The sequence below is a fragment of the Ranitomeya imitator genome, chromosome 3 (assembly GCF_032444005.1).
Source record: "Ranitomeya imitator isolate aRanImi1 chromosome 3, aRanImi1.pri, whole genome shotgun sequence".
Classification (NCBI taxonomy): domain Eukaryota; kingdom Metazoa; phylum Chordata; class Amphibia; order Anura; family Dendrobatidae; genus Ranitomeya; species Ranitomeya imitator.
The window spans coordinates 705,095,200-705,112,944 of NC_091284.1; the positions used below are offsets into that span (position 1 = coordinate 705,095,200).

Consider the following 17,745-nt stretch of genomic DNA (forward strand, 5'->3'; position numbering starts at 1 on the left):
TGGGGTTACAGTCTGTCTGGAGCTTCTAGCTGCTTCCAAAGCGATCTGCCTCTCCAGCAATGCTATCTCCTGAGCTCTGTCCTCGGCTCTGTGAATGGCCTCCCTCTCCCTCTCCTCGGCTCTGTGAATGGCCTCCCTCTCCCTCTCCTCAGCTCTGTGAATGGCCTCCCTCTCCTTGGCTCTGTGAATGGCCTCCCTCTCCTGAGCTCTGTGAATGGCCTCCCTCTTATCGTCCATGGTGGCCTCTTCTCCCAGCAATGCCAACTCCTCCTCGTACCACACAACCCACTGACTTTTTTGGGTATTTACCTCCGGCTGCAGTCTTTCCTCCATTTGCTGTGAGGGTCCTTCCTCAGCATCATCTTGCAGGCGAACTCCTTCCAAAGCCTCAATAAGCTGCTCCTTGGAGAGTCCCTTAAAACGGACTCCTACTTCATGGGCCTTTGATTGTAGGCTCCCCAAAGTCCAGTTCTTGTACTCTGCGGTGTTGGTTCCCGATGTTGGGCCATTGTCCTCCATTCCTTCTGCTCTGATCCCACTGCTGCCACCAGTTTGTGACGGGGTGTACGGCAGAGCAAGAAGGGACAACAGGCCGAGGGATGATTCCACAGATTTATTATCAAGAACGCTGGAGCAACACATGCAGGTAGATCTACAGAGTCCACAGTTAGTCCAGTGGAACAGGTTCGGGGGCACCTCCCGATAATCCTTGTGCCAGGTAACAAAGCAATAGTCCACAATTAGTCCAAGGGATCCCAAAACAATCTCACGAACGACGAGATATGTCCTCAGCTCAAGTCTCGCCCCGTTCGCTTCCGCAGTCCCAGATGGACATGGGGCCTTGCCTCAGCTAAGAATCCCCACTCCTTCTCCTTCAAGGATCAACTCACATCTGATCTCAAAATAAGAATGGATTGTCTGAGCTCCAGGGATCCGCCCAAGAAGGGGGGTAGAGGTCACACCTTCTATTCAATGGTTGGGTCCACCAGAAGATTCTAGACTGGTGGCTCCACTTAGTCTATTCATTGTGTGCATTTGACTAGCCACCTGCTGTGAGGAAGAATGGCTATTCCTTCCCTAGTGGTGTGGACAAAGCTTAATTACATTAGAGCTCAGGGCTGCAAGTATTGGGGGAAGGAGACAGGTTAGTTACATACACCCCAGGACATTGCAAAATGTACAGTAAATACAACGAAAGAGAAGTCGCATCACATCATGACATACTATACAAAATACAGGACAGGGAAAAAAGTACAGATCATGACAATCATGCAGTGTCTGTGTACAGGTATTACAGTGATCACCGGTGACATTATACACAGGAGCTCTGTATATAGTGTCAGTGTACAGGTAATACAGTGATCACCAGTAACATTATACACATGAGAACTGTATATACTGTACAGGTAATACAGTGATCAATGACATTATACACAGGAGCTCTGTATATATAGTGTCAGTGTAAAGGTAATACAGTGATCACTGGTGACATTGTACACAGGACCGCTGTATATAGTATACAGTGTATAGTGTCAGTGTAGAGGTAGCACACTGACTCACCAGTGATGTCTCGAGGTGAAGTCCTTCATCTTTGCTTTTCATCTTCATCCAGCACAGACTTCCATCACTTCTTCCAGCCAGCTCTCGTCTCTGCAGGAAATAACACAGTTATCTAGAGCTCCGCTTGCAAAACACATTACTTATTTTTTTCCCAAATTCTAAGCTACATCAGATGAAGAAAAAAAAGGTGACAGTGTCGCTGTGCACAGTAACAGTGTCGCTGTGCACAGTAACAGTGTCGCTGTGCACAGTAACAGGACCGCCTCCCCCATTTAAAACAGTATCCTAAAAAAAATAAAATAAATACATCACTGCAGTAATAATGTCCCTTAATTAGCCCCTATGGTAATAATATCCCCCATCCTGGCCCCGTGTATCTCATTCCTGGCTCCAGCCATATGTTCTTCAATCCTGCCCTCATGAGTATCCATTCTGCCCTCATTTGATGTCCCATCCTGCCTCATCTGTCCCTTGATCCTGCCCCATCTGTCCTATGATCCTGCCCCATCTGTCTCCATTCTATCAATCCTGCCTCATGATCTTGCCCCACCTACCTCCATCCTGCACCATGATCCTACCCCATCTGTCTCCCATCCTGCTGTGTCTCCATCCTGCCCCCTTTGTCTCCATTCTTCCCCGTGTCTCTATACTTCCCGTGTCTCCATTCTGCTCCGTGTCTCCATACTGCCCTCCGTGTCTCCACCCTGCCCCCTGTGTCTCCATCTTGCCCCGTGTCTCCATCCTGCCCCCCCCCCGTGTCTCCATCCTGCCCCCCCCCGTGTCTCCATCCTGCCCCCCAGTGTCTCCATCCTGCCCCCTTTGTCTCCATTCTGCCCCGTGTCTCTATACTTCCCGTGTCTCCATTCTGCTCCGTGTCTCCATACTGCCCTCCGTGTCTCCACCCTGCCCCCTGTGTCTCCATCTTGCCCCGTGTCTCCATCCTGCCCCCCCGTGTCTCCATCCTGCCCCCCCCCCCCCCGTGTCTCCATCCTGCCCCCCAGTGTCTCCATTCTGCGCAGGGCAGGAGGGAGACACATAGTCCATGTGTCTCCATTCTGCTGGTGAAACACATTGCGGCTTGCCGCTTTCAAAAATAATAATAATAATTTTAAAAAAAATCTCTCCTTACCTGGTCGCGCTCCTGCAGCGAAGATCCCTCCTGGCGTTTCAAGCATGGACTCACCGGCGAATGACAATGACGTCATATGCTGGCGCCATGCGGGCTGACGTCAGCTGCCAGCCTGATTGGCTGGGCTTTAACTATTGGCTTGTCTCGGATGCAGGTTCAGTTAATGCATCTGCAGAATCCCCTCTGCCCATCGGGCTCCATACGCTAGTCAGGGCAGTGATACCCTGATGGCGGCCCTGTGTACACCTCTTCATGTATTTGGATTAAAAAGGCCCGGTGCGATCAAAACTTCTTACTTTTGTACGTGGCAACCAATAAAGAGGTTCCTTGAAGAATGTCCGGTGCCTTGGACTTTTTTGACTTTTAGTATCTGGCAATATTGTGTGGAGTTGCACTAAGACTGCACAGATCACGGAGTGGTACATGTAGGGCAGGAGTTGGTAAGGCTTACCTCAGACTCTTCAATTTCCAACTCCACAGCACTGCCTCACTACTGATTTACTAAAAGCCCAGATCCTTAGATCAGGAACAGAACAGACATTTATAGGACATTTTCTAACTTTCCCAAATTCTTATGAAAATATTTACAGCACGTACTGCACTGAAATACTGAACCCAATTCATTTATTATACCGTATATTTCAGATTATAAGACGCACTTTTTCCCCAAAAATTTGGGGGGGAAAATGGGGGTGCATCTTATAATGTGGATATACCTTACCGGCTGCGGTGGAGCAGGGTCCCAGCTGGAGGAGGCAAGAGTGGAGCGTTGCTGAAGGCTACAGGCTGGGATGAGCGGCTTGATTCTGTGCAAGGCATCATGAAATCTGAAGATTACCAACGGATTTTAGGTCACAATGTAATGCAAAGTGTTAGAAAGCTGGTTTTGTGTCTAGGTCATGGGTCTCCCAGCAGAACAATGACCCCCAATATACTTTAAGAAGTACCCAGAAATAGATTGAAACAAAGTGAGCACTGAGATCTCATCTCCTGAGATTTTGGTGCAGAGGTCTCCATCTGCGCATGCGCCGCCCCCGGCAGCCATTTTCCTGGAGTCCTCCGCATAGTAAACCATGTAAGTACGGGGCTCTGGGTTTTCACAAAATGTCAGCAGGGCACTCGCACCACCGAACACCCGCAGCGGCGCACATACGAACATCCCCTTCATCCCAGCCTGCAGCAACGTCCCACTCTTGCCTCCTCCAGCAGTGACCCTGGGACCCCACTTCACCGCAGCCACCACTCCAAATTTGGGGTGTGTCTTATAATCTGCAAAATACGGTATATTTTAGGCGTTGGTCCATTTTATACCAACTCCACCAAAATGAACACTGACTCCACGACTCAATTAGAATAAAGTTTCCTGTTGGATATGATCAATTTTTTTCTTTGAAATAATTGGCTAGATCGTCAGCACTGAGGTTGGTAGATAGAGGCCTGCAATTTGACACTTTTCACTTCAGTGCTAAATAACCATAGAGGTTTTTTTTATAGTAGAGAACTAGGCTTGTTTGAAGAGGTGATGGACAGAGTTGTAAGTTTTAAGCATAAACTTAAATAATGGGTAAAATCTTTGGCAAAAAGGGATATTCTCCACAGACGTTCGGCACATCTAGAGCATTGCTGGAGAAATGTGTGTGCCAGGGTTGCAGCCATCTGTGTCGGGTTGTTCTCTATATAGGGGGTTCCGCTTCATCAAGGGTGCTTTCCAGTATTTTTTAAATGTTTCAAAGCTGAGCCTGGGCATGAGAGGGAGAAGATTGGGGCCAACGATGAATTCAAATTCTTCATACGTTGCTGGGTATTAATTTCACATATATTTCTATAAGTGTGGTAAGTAGGGGTGTCCTGAGCGCAAGAAAGAAGGTTGTGGTCAGAAAGCAGACGAGCAAAGTTAGTAAAATCATGAAATGAGTAGAACGGGAGAAGACTAGGTCCAGTGCATTCCCATCTTTATGTGTAGGAGAGTTAGTAAACTGTGAAAGGCTGAAAGAGGAGGTTAGAGATAGAAGATAAGTGTGGCAGATGAGGAGAATGAATTATCAATAGGGATTTTAATGTCTTCCATGACGAGATTGGGTATATCACAGGATAGAAAGTGAGGAAACCAGGCAGCAAAGTGATCCAGAAACTGGTGGGATGAGCTCCGAGTGTGGTATACCACTGCTTGTCGCAGGGAGAAGTGGTGGAAAAGTCTGACGTGATGGTGTGGACCTCAAAAGAAGAGAAGATAATTGAGGGTATTGGGGTGATGACCTGAAAGTGCATTTTGATGAAAGAAGTAGACCAATATCTCCACCTTGACTGTTCTCAGGTTTAGGGGTATACGAAAAATGTAAGCCACCATACTACAGAGCAGCAACAGTACTGATGTCTGCAGGAACAAGGTTTCAGTAAGAGCCAGAAGGTTGAGAATTTTAAAGGAAAAAGTAATGGATGTAGGTGAGTTTATTACACACTGATTGGGCAACATGGTGGTGGCTAGACATGACCACAGTAGGAAGAAAGGAAGTAAGTATACTGTAGCTCTATTTTCCAGAACGCAAGCAGTTTCAGAAGATGTACAGTATACACAGCTTTATCTAATTATTTTGTGCCACTATCCTGTCATATATAGGCCACTACTAACACAATGAAGGTGTATTTGCCTCAGGGCTGTGGAGTCGGTAAGCCACAATTGCGACTCCGACTCCTGGATTTTATCAGGGTCCGGCTCCGACTCCGGCTCCTTCATAAATGGCCAATTCGTAACAATAAATTTACTGTTGTCAAATATTAACATCGTGCTTATTCAGTTTCTCACCATCATATAAGTAATCAGACCACTTAGAGCAAAAACTATATTTATTAGAATACAATTAGAATACAGCAAATAACTTTTCTAAACTTTTCTAAACTCTTGTAAGTAAATATGCAGTAAACACTGTTATGCAGTTAATAAGAAGAAATCTATAAATATGTCCTCAGCAAAAGTATTGCCTCTGTCAGATCCTCCTTCATGGATGCCCTCAAATCTGATCTAATTATTTTGAGAGCAGAGAACAACCTCTCTACACTAACTTGGGTTGGTGGCAAAGCAGTAACCACTCGGGCAACATCTCTGACAATGTCAGGATGCAGAGGAATCGCTTGCTCCACTGTTATTTTTGATGAACGGTCAAATTTCTCAATTTCTTTTAGTGCACATGAAAAATTCTGCTGTGTTCTTTGATGGCGAGGACTCTTCTATGCGGGAACGCTTTGCACGGTCCTTGTGATCCAAATATTTTTCGAAATGAAATTCTTCATCAGTTGATGAGGGTGAAGATGTGGCAGGACGACCAAATTCTTCTTGTTCCTCCTGACTGTTCTGCAACCCTTTCATCCTTACTGCTATTTCAAACAGAGCTTCTTTTCCTTTAGTTAGCTGTTGATCATCTAGAAGAAGCTGATGCATTGGGTCTGCATAAACAGCTGCCAAAAGAATGTTATTTTGTAATAGTAGCTCCTCTCTCCGTTTCATTGATGCAGCAATGCCACTTGCAATTAACCCTCCTCTTTGGGACAGGCGAAACATCAGGTTCTTCCACTCCTTTAAGAAAATACCTGGAGTTAAGTCCTCTGCTTGTAATTTTTTAGTCACTGTAAATGGGTGCTCTAGCAATTTTTCCAGCTCAGTCACCTGATTCCACTGACTTTCATTGGGCGTCAGTTGAGGGTTAGCCATGTCTACAAGAAAGGTTTTCAGTTCAACCAAGCACTGAATCATTAAGTAAGTACTGCCCCATCTTGTGACTTGATCACGTCTCTTCAAAATTGAGTCAACTTTAGGGGTTCTGGCAACAGTAGCCAATTTTCTCACCTTGCCAATCAGTGCAGCAGCATGTCCTTCTTGCAGACTGTCTCTTATAGCCAGCTGTAGCGTATGCACATCACAGCGCATGTGATGAATGAAAGAACGTATTGACACAATTTCAACAAGATCATCTAAACTATCATGTTGCTGTTCATCTGAAGCAACTTCAGTTTGCTCCTCAATTACAATACTGTGTTCCTCTATTTCAAACATTTCTGTGTCTGTGGACCCAGAATGTTCTTCTAGCTGCTGGTCACCATCATTACTCTCATTCATTAGCTTAATAGTGCTTATCATATTTGAAGCATTGTCAGATACGACAGAAAGAACTTGCTCTTTTTTAAGTTCATAGTCTTGCAGAACCTTTTCCACCAAGACCTGGAGAAACTCACTGGTGTGATGAGCTTTGGTGTCTTTTACTGCCAATGTCTTGGTAACTACCGTATATACTCGAGTATAAGCCGAGATTTTCAGCCCACTTTTTTGGGCTGAAAGTCCCCCTCTCGGCTTATACTCGAGTCATATACCCGGGTGTCGGCAGGGGAGGGGGAACGGGGGCTGTGTAATCATACTTACCTGCTGCGGCGCGGTCCCTGCAGTCCCTGGCTTCCCCGGCGCTGCAGATTCTTCCTGTAGTGAGTGGTCACATGGCACCGCTCATTACAGAAATGAATAGGCGGCTCCACCCCCATAGGGGAGGAGCCGCATATTCATTGCTGTAAATGATCGGTGCCATGTGACCGCTCAATTACAGGAAGAAGCCGCAGCGCCGGAGAAGCCAGGAACTGCAGGGACCGCGCCGCAGCAGGTAAGGGGAGCGCAGCGCTATAATTACCTGCTCCTCGCTCCGGTGCGGCTCCGTCTCCAGCGTCCTCTAGCAGTGACGCTCAGGTTAGAGGGCGCTGTGACGTAGTCAGTGCGCGCCCTCTGCTGAGCGTCAGTGCTGGAGACGGAGCCGCACGAGGAGCAGGTAAATATTGAAAGCACCGGCACCCTGAGAAGAGAGGTGAGTATGTGATTTTTTTTTTATTGCAGCCGCATTCTATATGGCACAGCATTATAAGGGGCATTTATGGGGCCAGAATCAAAGGTGCAGAGCATATATGGCACAACATTATAAGGAGCACCTATGGGGCCATAATCAAAGGTGCAGAGCATATATGGCACAGCATTATAAGGAGCACCTATGGGGTCATAATCAAAGGTTCGGAGTATATATGGCACAGCATTATAAGGAACACCTATGGGGCCATAATCAAAGGTGCAGAGCATATATGGCACAGCATTATAAGGAGCATCTATGGGGCCATAATCAAAGGTGCAGAGCATATATGGCACAACATTATAAGGAGCACCTATGGGGCCATAATCAAAGGTGCAGAGCATATATGGCACAGCATTATAAGGAGCACCTATGGGGTCATAATCAAAGGTTCGGAGTATATATGGCACAGCATTATAAGGAACACCTATGGGGCCATAATCAAAGGTGCAGAGCATATATGGCACAACATTATAAGGAGCACCTATGGGGCCATAATCAAAGGTGCAGAGCATATATGGCACAGCATTATAAGGAGCACCTATGGGGCCATAATCAAAGGTGCAGAGCATATATGGCACAGCATTATAAGGAGCATCTATGGGGCCATAATCAAAGGTGCAGAGCATTATATATGGCACAGCATTTTAAGGAGCATCTATGGGGCCATAATCAAAGGTGCAGAGCATTATATATGGCACAGCTTTATAAGGAGCATCTATGGGGCCATAATCAACGGTGCAGAGCATTCTATATGGCACAGCTTTATAAGGAGCATCTATGGGGCAATAATGAACAGTGCAGAGCATTCTATATAGCACAGTTGTATATGGAGCATCTATGGGGCAATAATGAACGGTATGGAGCATCTATTTTTTATTTTTGAAATTCACCGGTAGCTGCTGCATTTTCTACCCTAGGCTTATACTCGAGTCAATAAGTTTTCCCAGTTTTTTGTGGCAAAATTAGGGGGGTCGGCTTATACTCGGGTCGGCTTATACTCGAGTATATACGGTATTTCATTTTTGTCACAAACAAATCGGACATTGATGGCAAAATAGTTCACTCTGTGACGTGTGCAGGCATCCATTTTAAGAAACAGAAAGAATCAATTGAGAGTTTTTTTAAGTTCTTCCTTTTGTTTAAAAGCTTCTTCGATTATTAATTTTCTAATACTCTCTCTCCAGAGAAACACCAAGCTTGCGGGCCATTTCCCCATTCAGACACATAAAAGCTGGTCGTGAAAATAATGAAATAGGCACACTATCCTTTACAACAAGCTCTATGATCTTGATATACAAATATCACTGGCGCTCACCACTATAGTCCACTCGACAAGTGGAGATAAATGGAATTAGCTCCCAGCTGCTGCTATCTCCAGAAATTGTGCCACTCCTGTCAAAAACAAAAAAAATTACTAAAAACAGAAACCGCACTAGGGTGACTAAAATGCCAGTACCTCTGGCCACAGAAATACCATCTAAAAACCACACATGTATGCAGTAATATAGTGTGAAGCACCCGACCAGGAACGGTAACCCCAAATACGAGTTGATGTGTATGCTGCCAAACTATTGCTGCCTTATAGTACAAGGACAAACATGCGTGGATGTGTAGCCCACAAACGTTGATGGTGCCGCACTTACGTGCTAAAAAGGATAATCAATATAGACTCTTACCGAGTTGCAGATATTACCGGCAAATGTCCTGTGCTGAGCTGTGTTCCCACAAGGCAGCTTGGTGTAAGATGCCAAGGGTGTTTTTTAAATGTATCTACTGTCATTGTCACAGTAACTTTGTCACTGACAAAATATCTTGCAACTGATGGCTGCAAAGTTCTCTGCTCCTTGGTTTGGCTGGAAGAGCTGGGCACTGGTTCATTGGTTTGGATGCAGTCTTTCTCATCCACTGCTTTCAGTACTTCTGGATGAAAGCTGTTGTGAATTCCGCTCTTGGGCTCCCTCCGGTGGTTGTAAGTAGCATTTTTGTGAGTTCTGCTCTTGGGCTCCCTCCTGTGGTTTTGAGTGGTATGGCTGCTTCTTGGATTTAGCTTCAGCAGCTGTTTTCACTGATCGTCTTTCTGGCTCGGCTATATTAATCTGGCCTTATCCCTCATTCAATGCCAGTTGTCAATTGTTCCTGCCTGGAGTCATTGCTCTTAGGATTTTCCTGACACTCTGACCAGTTCAGCAAAAGCTAAGTCCTTGCTTGTCCTTTTGCAGTTCACTTGTTGTGGACTTGTTGTTCAGCACTTTCTATGTTTTGTTCATTTGTCCAGCTTATCAGTATGGATCTATTCAGCTAGGCTGGAAGCTCTGGGCAGCAGAGTTTGCCCTCCACACCTTTAGTCAGGTGTGGAGATTTTTGCATTCCTCTGCGGTGGACTTTTTCTAGTTTTTATTACTGACCGCACAGCGTTCTGTCCTGTACTATTTCTATCTAGCTAGAAGTGGCCTCCTGTGCTTAATCTTGTTTCATACTACGTATGTCATTTCCTTCTCCTCTCACAGTCATTACTTGTGGGGGGCTAATCTATCCTTTGGGGATTTTCTCTGAGGCAAGATAGTTTTCCTGCTTCTATCTTTAGGGGTAGTTAGCTCTTAGGCTGTGACGAGATGCCTAGGCAGAGTTAGGAGCATTCCACGGCTACTTCTAGTGTTGTCGAGCTTAGGGACTGCGGTCAGTATAGTTACCACCTGCTCAGAGCTAGTCGCATGTCGCTCCTTAATCACCAGACCATAACAGAAAGCGCTGTAAATTTCTCATTAGATTAGAAGCTCTGGTAGGAGCATTTTTATCTTTGCCTGAATATGCACTGATCTTGGCTTCACAGCATTTGTTTTCGTCTGGATCATTTGTCATACACTGACAGACATCATGTTTTCTATCTTGAGTGATGGTGAAATGTTCAAATACAGCTGATTTAATGTGACGCTTCTTTGACATTCTCAGGTTTTTAATTCTGCATTCACAATCCAAATGACAATTGTTTTTCCTAAAAACAATTGTACAAAATTATTGCCAGGTCGTACAACTGATATAGTGGTCAGTAATACTGTTATTCCTCATGTACTCACAGTTAACTGATGCAAAGTTTGTTGAAAGGGTAATACTTCTTACAGTCTTCCTCTTCTGAGTAGCAGCTGTGAGATGCTTGGAAGACGCACACCAAACATCTGGTCTAGAGGAGGAGCTTTACTACTAAGAATTTGCAACACATTTTCACTTTATACACTTCATGTATAAGTATATAAGGGGACAATACAAATATCTCGCTGAGGATCTGTTTATACCAAGGAAGGTGACGGGCACAAGGGGGCATTCTTTGCGTCTGGAGGAGAGAAGGTTTTTCCACCAACATAGAAGAGGATTCTTTACTGTTAGGGCAGTGAGAATCTGGAATTGCTTGCCTGAGGAGGTGGTGATGGCGAACTCAGTCGAGGGGTTCAAGAGAGGCCTGGATGTCTTCCTGGAGCAGAACAATATTGTATCATACAATTATTAGGTTCTGTAGAAGGACGTAGATCTGGGGATTTATTATGATGGAATATAGGCTGAACTGGATGGACAAATGTCTTTTTTCGGCCTTACTAACTATGTTACTATGTTACTATGTTACTTTCAGTTTCATACATTGTAAGTAGGGAGGTTGGGGCAGCATGAGGTTAACCAAGTATAAGATTAGATAAGGGCAGTGGAGAACAGTGAGGGTATGTGCACACGTCCGGATTTTTAGCGTTTTTTTTGCGGAATTTCGTCATAAAAACGCTATAAAGCCGCTAAAAAAAACGCTAACATTATGCATCCTATCATTTAGAATGCATTCCGCATTTTTTGTGCATATGTTAGCTTTTTTTTCTGCAAAAAAAACGCATACCGCAAAAAATCCAGACATGCTCTATCTTTTTGCGGATTTTCTGCGGATTTCCTATCAAAATGGACATTCCGGAAAAATCCGCAAAAAATCCACGCAAAAAACGCGTCAAAAACGTGCAAATTCCGCGAGAAATCCGCGCGAAAAAAGCACGCGGATTTCTGGCAGAATTCTCAGGATTTTGTCAGGAAAAAATCCGGACGTGTGCACATACCCTGACACACAAGACGTAAGAAATGTCTCTATCTCCAGCAGAACTGCTTATCACTGTTGTTCATAGTTTGATAGAACATATATATTTGAGTAACATTTATAAAATTCATATGAAAGTTCAATTATGAAATATTAATACATTTTTTTAAAAGCTGGAGTCGGAGTCGGTACATTTCTACCGACTCCGACTCCAACCAAAACTAACTCCGACTCCACGACTCCGACTCCACAGCCCTGATTTGCCTTGTAACTATAGGGGGAGGGGACTCTGCTGACCCAGTCCCAAGCCACACAACAAAGCTGAAATCTGAGCTGCAGAAAAGAGGAAATACCCTAGAAACAAGTGGCAGTATTTTTATGTGGACAGTAACATAATAAAAATAAAAACCTTAAACAAGATTATGTTTTCCCTACAACTAGTGATGAGCGAATATACTCGTTTCTCGAGCCTAGCAAGCAGGCAACCCCCACATGTACTTATGCTGGCTAACAGATGTAAATCATTCATCTGCAGCAAGAAAAACTAAATCTCCGAGCACTAAAGAATACTCGGAGGACCCCGAGCATGCTCGAGAAATCTCGAGTAACGAGTATATTCGCTCATCACTACCTACAACATCAAACTGTCTTGAAAATTCTCTAATTATGACACCAGCGATATCACAAGAGCCAAGTCTCACTTTTACTCTATTTTTAAATTATAATCAGACTGCAAAGTAAAAAAGGTCCATGGACAAAGAAAACCTGGTTTGCTATTTACCACAAACCTTCAGGGTTTTAATAATTACAGGAAAAAGAGTCCAGCCTTCTTTATTGCACCCTATAAAAGCTACACTTAATCCAGAGCTCACACACAGACATCATCTAGTAACATACCAAATGCCAAGACTTTAATTAATTGAAATGGGGCTTGTAAACATCTTTTTAATATTGTTTCAGAAAATCCCATGGCCTGCGTATTCAAAAGCATACATTAAAGAAGTGCTGTAATGTCAGCGAGAGCAAGTTGTAAATGCAGTATAGGCATGCACAGTGCCAGCGCACATCAGCATTTCACAGAGCAGACTCCAAGTTGTCTGTCAAGCATGGTTACAGTGTGAGACTTGTAAGTAGCATGCTAATGATAGCTCAGCCCTTCAGGAATACATAATCAGACCTCAGACACACAGCAGAGGACTCCTCTCACCCTCCCAAGAGCACATAATTTATAGCTCACTTTGCAGACCTCTCCCCACATCCTCCACCACCACTCCCCCTCAGTGTTAACTCCTGTTTCCCTATATAATGCTCCACATGTAAGGGTGCCAACAACCTAGACATCCTTATTATCGTGCGAAGGAGAGGCTTCCAGAATCTGATTCCCAGTGTACAAGTCACTGGGGTATTTTTCTTTATGCATATTGGCGACTTAGTGTTTACAACCATTGTGCTCTTCGTTCAAACTCCACAAGGACGTTACGACATTAAAAGGATTTGTACACTCACCTCATATTCCAAAAACACACAGAGGATATGAAAATATTGGCCCTAGCACAGGGGCACAGCTATGGAGGAGTATCTAGGGAACATGCCATGGGGATGCCAGCATGCCGGTTTGCTATTGCCAGGGTATTTAGGGTCTTTCATGCTAAATTCGGCAGTGCCTTCATGTCTGTCTGGGGCTTCCACCTAAATCCCTGAAAAATGTAGTCTGCCATGTTTTTATGAACAGGCAGACCACGCGAAATACGTGCAGAGAACAAAGTTTCATCACTTGGGCTCAGAAAGCCTTATTTAATGGCTTTGCCAAGGGCACAACTGGGTTGGTTCTTTGGGATTCAGATGGAAGTCCTAGATGTAGACACATTGTCTTGGTGTGTACCTTAGCTCCAAAGACCAAATTATGAGTCCCATGGTGTGTTGTGAACAAATGCATTTCACGGTTGCTTTGTTCGGGCTATGTACAAGGCTATTTGAGTTAGGTCCATCAGCCACGTCAATAATCTGAGGTCCCAGGATGGGAGCCCTGAGAAGCCACCTTTTACCTGATGGCATCCATGGCTCTTCTTCTGATTAGCCCGCCTGGTGTAACATCATCACTGCGGTATGATACCCATGCGATGTCGCACCAGACAGGTTAATCAAAAGAAGGGCTGTGGATGCCGGGAGATTGGAAGTGATTCTCAAGACTTCTGTCCAGAAACCACAGGTACATGACTCCTGGAAAGGGTCCTAAGACAAGAGGAGCACCAACTCAAGTCATCCTCCACTATGAACTTTAATGCAAGGCCTCATTTAGACAAGTGATTTTTCTTGTGTATAAAAACTGTTCATGTTTCATCGGTATTTTGGACCTGAATTTCACCAGTGTTTGGTCCGTGTGTCAGATTTTACCATCAGTGTTTTTCACTGTTGAGGAAAACAAACTGTAAAGCTTCTCCTATCCATTAGGCCATGTTCACGTTTGTTATTTGGTCAGTACTTAAAATCAGTATTTCTAAGCCAAAAATTCTGAAGTGGTGCTGTGTTTCTGTCCTACCTTTTCTGACTGTTTCTGCTCCTGATTTTGACTTACACTGATGTAAAATCCTGACCAAATACTCATGTGTGAACCAGGCCTTACAATGTTCATCACAGACCGCACACAGATACCATTATTGTAATTATATTCCGTGAGTCCAATCAATAACGGATTTGTTGCATACTACCTGGTCCACAAAACAACAAACCAGACACGTGACAGCACCATAGGCTAGAATGGGTCCATCAGTGAAAAGCAACCATAGACCCGTTCATGACCCACGGACGTCTGTACGAGGCCGTATACATGTATAACAAATCCTTTTTTTACTGGATCCTGCAGAATTAAAAATCATAGTCCAGTCTGGTATCCCATACTTTTACGGGGGCAATAGATTACTAAAGCCAAAAAGGCATTTTTTTTGTGCCCCATCTCCGGCAGTAGAGCCCCATGGGAGTTTTGAAGTAAACATAAGGCTAAAAAAAATTATGGTGTTGATGTTGGTCACCCACAATATTCAGATGCACTAAGGCTACGTTCACATTTGCGTTGTGCGCCGCTGCGTCGGCGACGCAACGCACAACGCAAATAAAAACGCACCAAAACGCACGCTAAAACGCTGCGTTTTGCAACGCATGCGTCCTTTTATGCCAAATTTTTGACGCAAAAAAAATGCATCTTGCTGCGTCCATTGCGCCCTGACGCGTGCGGCAAAAAAAACACATGCATCGCAAAACGCAGCACAACGCATGTCCATGCGCCCCCATGTTAAATATAGGGGCGCATGACGCATGCATCGCCGCAGCTGCGCCCGACGCAGCCCGGCGGAACGCAAATCTGAACGTAGCCTAAGTATGATGGGCCACGGCTACAGAGGGCACATAGTACTGCATACCCAAATTCCTATGTAATCTAAAAGGGAAGTATAATGTCAACCAGAACTAAAAGAGTTAACTGAGGAGACCCCCTTAGGCTGCTCTGCAGGACAGAGTGCGAGCAATGCCAGCAAAAGCCTGTGACCTGCTTAGAGGGAGGGAAAATAGTGCGCCACATAACACTAGTATCCATCCGCGCCCCGGCTGCCGGGCGCTCTTTTTTCCATTACTTGTGTTCTAGCCCCCGCCCCTCCTCATCACTTCTCCCCCGTGTCCTGCAGTCACAACACGACCCATGCAAAACGGCGGCCTGTGCTCCCCGCCCCCCCTTATCATAAATATATAAATTATGCTAATTAACAACATTGCATATTAATAAAAACACAACTAAAAAAAAACCAATTTGTGAGAAACCCGTTTTCAGCGCACTGGTACTAAGCCGCCAACCCCTGTGTGATAGAGAATGACTCACCCGTCAGGCGGCTCCGGCCGGCGGGGTTATTACGCGTCTGCCTTTGTGGCGGTCTCACAGCTCCGGTGACCCGGGACGGCTCATTATAAATTCCCGTCACAGCGCCGCACTTGTAGCCGGGGCTCCGCACAATGGGGCATTTGCATGAATAACGAGGGCTCGGTGCAGGGACACCGCTTATTAATATGTAATCATCCCTCCCGGTCTGGCGCGGGCACCGGCGGCGGCGGCTGGAGGCTCCGGCGCTCTAATGTTACACACGGAAATACACAAATCCGCCGTCTCCTCTTATAAAGTTGAATGCAGTTTTTACATGAACATTTTTTTGCAGCTGCGTCATGAACATAATATATGCAGGACGAGCGCTGCATACTGAGGCTGAATATGGAGTGTCTGGGGGAGTGCTGCTCCTCTTAAAGAGCCACTGCACCATTTCTAGTGCAGTCACTGTCTGCGTGACAGAAAACACTCCATTTACTAGGTTTTAGGAGTCTTTTCAACAGATGCCTGAAAAACCGCTCAAAGGTTACGTGCACACAACGTCTTATACAAGCGGGCGATCCCTCCGTGTTTTTCAAGAGGTAGACGCTTCAAGCGAGAGTTTTTTTCCCCTGAATTGTACTTTTAGGCAATTTTTTCCTCAGCACTTTTTTTAACATCTGGCAGTGCTTTTTCATTTTATTTATTATTATTATTTATGTGGCATCTTTTGTTTTTTAACTATTCAATAATGAAGAATTTTCTATCGTTTTTTCAAGCAAATCATTCGAAACAGACACCAGGTGTCTTTTTAGCTTTCTTATTGACGTGTAAAGTTCAGAGCGGAGAACACCTGAAAAATGGTCAGGTCACTTTTAAGGGCGTTGTCCACTACTCGGACAACCCCTTCTCAATCACTATGTTTCCCCCTAATTGAATAATAGCACCTATATTAGGCGCTGTTCCAGCAGTGTCGGCACCAGCTATCCCTTCAACTAAGGGCGTTCAGTCATAGGGGTGGGTCAGTGCCAGCTCGCTCTGAAACTAAGGGCGTCCAGTCATGGGGGTGGGTCGGCACCAGCTCTCCCTACAGCTAAGCAGCCTCCGGCTTTCAGTCATGGGGTGGGTCGGCGCTGGCTCTCCCTGCAACTAAAGGCTTTCAGTTATAAGGGTGGGTCAGCACTGGCTTTCCCTGCAGCTAAGGGCTTTAAGTCATAGAGGTGGGTCTGATCTGGCTATCCTTGCAAATAAGGGCGTTCAGTCATTGGGGTGGGTCGGCGCTGGCTCTCCCTGCAACTAAGGGCGTTGGTGGGTCAGCGCTGGCTCTCCCTGCAACTAAGGGCGTTCAGTCATTGGGGTGGGTCGGCGCCGACTCTCCCTGAAACTAAGGGTGTTCAGTAATAGGCAGGGCCGGACTGGCCATCTGGCAATTGTGGCAAATGCCAGAAGGGCCTGTCTGATTGTGGGCCAAATTCTCTGCTACATTGTTATCAAAATCTGCATCCTCAAGATGCCCATAGTGTTAACAGTTGTTATGGAGCACAAAGTCGCTGCCTGCGACCTGCCGGAGCCCAGCACCAACAGGGGTCATTTGTAGTTGCAATGATGTCACTGCATTGCACCGTCAACTTCCACTGCGAGAATGGATAGAAGAGAAGTTACACGCTGCGCTGCTGAGGTGTCTGGATTAGGTGAGTATATAGATTTTTTTATTTTGGGGGGATTGTGAACTGGATCATCATAGCATATAAGGAACTGTGGGGTGGACCACCGTACTATGTGTATGAGTACTGTTGAGGGGACCATCATACTACATAGGGGCTGTTCTGAGGACCATCATACTATAAACTCATCTCTCTCACCCACAAAGCTCTCCACAGTTCTGCACCGCCTTATATCTCCTCTCTCATCTCTGTCTATCGCCCTACACGTGCCCTCCGTTCTACAAATTACCTAAGACTAGCATTCCCCATAATCCGAACCTCACACCTCCGTCTCCAAGACTTCTCTCATGCTGCGCCATCTCTCTGGAATGCACTTCCCCAGACGATCAGACTGATACCTAGCCCCGACCTATTCAAGCGCGCTTTAAAAACCCATCTCTTCAAACAAGCCTACCACATCAACTACTCAGTAAACTAACTTTGTCCTGTTCCCTCCTTCCAAATATTATCTGCATCTGAATATGCACCCTACTATTCATCTGTCTCTTCACCCTCCATGCACACGATAACTGCATTTGATACTTGACTATTGCACTTAAACA

General features: G+C 45.3%; 1 protein-coding gene across 2 annotated transcripts in view; it reads right to left on the reverse strand.

The window, feature by feature from the left end:
• POU6F1 (POU class 6 homeobox 1) overlaps positions 1–15,832 on the reverse strand; it is a 169,930-nt gene extending 154,098 nt beyond the window's left edge. The window contains exon 1 of one of the 2 annotated variants that reach the window (XM_069758624.1): positions 15,501–15,832. The gene's annotated coding sequence lies outside the window, so the exon portion shown is untranslated. The remainder of the gene's footprint in view (positions 1–15,500) is intronic. The other variant, XM_069758623.1, reaches the window with a different exon arrangement.
• Between the last annotated feature and the right edge of the window lie 1,913 nt (positions 15,833–17,745).